The following is a 3,895-nucleotide window of genomic DNA, read 5'->3' as shown; positions in this document are numbered from 1 at the left end:
TTCTCTCTCGGAGTGATGAGACCACTGAACCTTGAGAAACTTGATGCTCTGTCGTCGGGTGACACGCTCTGCTTGATCAAGAATGCGGACAGGGTACTCTCGGTATGTGAGGTTATCTTGGAGATCAAGCATTTCGTGGTCCACTCCGCGGATGGGATCCGAGAAGCAACGCCTGAGTTGAGAGACGTGGAAGACATCATGCACTCTGGAAAGATGTGGGGGTAGTTCCAACTGGTAGGCATGTTGGGGATCGTTGCAGAAATTAAAAAATTTCTACGCATCACCAAGATCAATCTATGGAGAGACTAGCAACGAGAGAGAGGGGAGTGCATCTTCATACCCTTGAAGATCACGAAACGGGAGCGTTGCAAGAACACGGATGAAGGAGCCGTACTCGTAGCGATTCAGATCACGGTGGATTCCAATCTAAGCGCCGAACAACGACACCTCCGTGTTCAACACACGTGCAGACCGGTGACGTCTCCTGCGCCTTGATCCAGCAAGGAGGAGGGAGAGGTTGAGGAAGATGGCTCTAGCAGCAGCACGACGACATGGTGGTGGTGGAACAGTAGTTCTCCGGCAGGACTTCTCCAAGCTCACACGTAGGAGGTGAGGTGTCGGGGAGGGGAGGGGCTGCGCCTTGGATGTGGTGCTGCAGCCCTCCCTCCACCCCTCTATTTATAGGGAGAAGGGGGAAGGGGGCCAGTGATGGAGTCCTGGATAAGGGGGTATCCGGACAACCGGACTATATACTTTGGCCGGACTCACTACAAGAAATATGTCAACTTATGACCACCACTATTGGTCACCGAAAGGTCACAAATTTCCATTTATGACCTTTTTGTGACCAAAAACAGAAGGTCAAAAGCTGGCCGTCGTAAACTGACTATAGCGACCTTTCTTCTAGAATGGTCAAAGACGTTTACGACCAAAATATTCCTACTGTGGCGTTTTGGTCACTAGCAACCTCCCCAGGCCACGTAGGCATCCAGCGTGGCGATCTGACGTGGCACAAGATTCAGCCCGGTCCGATTCGGTGTTTTACATGGGCCGAGCCCATTAATTCAGCCTATTTGTGTTTTTTTCATAAATTTTTTGTTGGTTTCATGGGCCTGGCCCATTTTATTTTTTAGGACGTAGCCTTCTATAATTCATTTCTTTTTTGGGCCTCGGCCCTTTTACAATCCAGTCTATTTTGGGCCTCCACAACATGCATTTATAAGCTTGACATCACAAGGGCATATGGCTATTCTAGCTTACATCTCCGCATGTACGTATGTATCCAAACCATTTCATTTCTTTCAACACAAAGGATTCTTTCAACAGCCACAACAGTAGATAGTAGATACATTCAACAGAGACTGAATTAACATAGAAATGAAGCAACAAAGGGCAGACGGAGTACAGGAACTACAGCTACATGGGACTATAGCTACCATTTCTATTTCATGGGACTACAGCTACCATTTATATTTCTACACGCTTGCAAGAGAGGGAGGGACTACCAAGGAGCTAAACTAACAGCGGCCAAGCTAAACTAACACCCTCCCCCTGCTGCTGCTTGGTGTGCCTGCTACTGCTTGGTTTGCTGCATCACTAGCGGCCCTGCACACAACAAGAATTTTAGCTTTACATAAGGTTTACAAGAATAGGACCCTGATACATGATCACAATGCATCACAGCTTTGCACTTGGCTTCATGGATTTTCACTTCAAATTTGTCCCGGCTCTCCTGTAAAAGAGTGAACACAAAGGCAACCAGCATTAGTGTACTGCTGCTGAGGCCAGAACCAAACAATTGCAATGGCAACACTAATGTAAACAACAAAGTAGATCTACCCACTCGTACGTTCCAGCCTCACCTTTCCCTTCCTGAATTTGGACACTATCATGCAATACTATAAAGGGCAAATAAAACAACAGACTTGCATAGTGAAATGTTTGCTTTTACTGATATTATAGAATAATTTGTTTATGCCAGAAATGCATCAGTTTGTACAATACTAGAAAGGGTAAATAAAACAACAGACTTGCATACGGCAAATAACACACATTAACCTGCTGTTGTTCTACACTTCAACTACCACATTCAAGCTCATGTTAGGCACCACCAACACTAACCTACAGGTACCAGCATGGTATATTGGTACAAGTGCAGGTCATGAAATGAACATCACTGTAATACATTCACCGATCTGAATTGTGATGAAATGCATAGGTCCAACCGATGACTACACAGCAACAACTACTTCAGACATTTGCCAGAGAAATGTTCATCTTTTTTATTCTTAAAAGACGTAAAAATAAATGACTACACAGCACCAACAACAATAGACTCTCACCCACCTAGAACTAGATCAACCAAGCATCAGTTTTTAAAAGCTCATTTTAAGATACTTCAACGACGAAAAAGCTTAGTAGCATCTCCTTGTAACATCATATGCTCAGTTGACAAACGATTCACATGCAACTCCTCTACATTATATCACACCAACACAGAGAGATGCATCTCTAGATGAGGAGAAAAAACACGTTGATGGCATGCTAGGCATCAGTTTTAAAAAAGCTCGATTTTAGATCATCAGAGACCGGCAAGGCCGCAACAGTTTAAATATTTAACATCCTCTGCCCAGCACGACAACATCATCGTCACAGAAATTCCCTAAACAGTCAGCTATCCATGCATGAACATTAATTATCCTTAGAGCTAGAGGTGCATCTTGAAGGATGCATGTCAACAGCTAGCAAAGTGTAGCATATTGAAGCATGCTTGTCATGTACCTTGCATTAGAGCAGCAGCCCATAAGAAGCCCTTCATCGTGTGTCAACAATAGTGGATTCCCTGTAGTAGGCAACAACAAAGACAATGAGATATTCAGGGCCTGCAGAGAAACAGAGTTCAGACCATAGCAAATAAGCATACAACTACAACAAAGCAGGGCATAATTCAGTTATAATCTGCATGACAATAACAGTAATACCAATTGTAGTAGTAAGTATACAGTTCTCTAAAATGAGTAGGTAACAAAGCCTCAAAGTATGCAGTGGACAAACTGGCAACCTATTAGTCCAGTATTTGATATACATGTTGCAGCAAATACATTATGCAAACAATAAAGACAAATTTGCAAGTGGGTTTTAGTAGCTGAAGCTTAGAAGTCAACCACTTAGTCCACTAACTAAACTAAGGACCAATTCAATTAGCAGCAGATATATAGCTACCAAACCATATTTTGCAAAGATGTCTCTCCCAGAAAACCATATCCCCTACTCTCGAGCATCCAACAAACAAAGAATAATTCTACAGAGGCAGTCATGCAGATAGATATTCCTTCACCTAAGGTTCAGGTAAGTGCAAGAAGCATGAAAGAAACATTTTCAGAGCATCATTACCCAGTCATACTCTCCGTGGACCCTTTCCACTCCATACTCCATGCCTCATACACTCCACACTCCAGCAACAGCACCTGCATATTAACAGAAGAAGCATCCGAATGTGTCAGCAACAGCACCTGCACATGACTAGATGTCTGAATCGGGAAGAACATGTTTGAATGGAGAAGACGGAAACAGGACTCAAGCGAACAAGATAGAGGAAAGGAGAGGACCTTCCATGGCCCTCCTCTTGAGTCGGCATTGGCATCGGCATCCCCAGCAGCTTCTCTCTCCATGGCCTCCTTCCTTCACCGTGCAAGGAGGGAGATGAGATGGGAGGGCAGCAGCTTCCGTCTCCATGGACTCCTTCCTTCACCACCAAGGGAGATGAGATGGGAGGACAGTGCCTGCACACGACTGAACGCACACACGCCTACATCAGATGAGATGCAGAGAGGAAAAAAAACCAGAGATAGAAGAAGAAGAGAATGAGAGGAGGGGTCTAACCTCCTACAGTCTC

At 44.5% G+C, this 3,895-nt stretch overlaps 1 pseudogene; it reads right to left on the bottom strand.

Moving 5' to 3' along the window:
* Nucleotides 1-2,362: 2,362 nt before the first annotated feature.
* Nucleotides 2,363-2,446, bottom strand: LOC119342334 (annotated as a pseudogene).
* Between the last annotated feature and the right edge of the window lie 1,449 nt (nucleotides 2,447-3,895).

This window comes from Triticum dicoccoides, chromosome 7B (genome assembly GCF_002162155.2).
Source record: "Triticum dicoccoides isolate Atlit2015 ecotype Zavitan chromosome 7B, WEW_v2.0, whole genome shotgun sequence".
Classification (NCBI taxonomy): Eukaryota; Viridiplantae; Streptophyta; class Magnoliopsida; order Poales; family Poaceae; genus Triticum; species Triticum dicoccoides.
The sequence above is the reverse complement of the archived record's forward strand: the minus strand, read 5'-3'. Positions and strand labels throughout refer to the sequence as shown.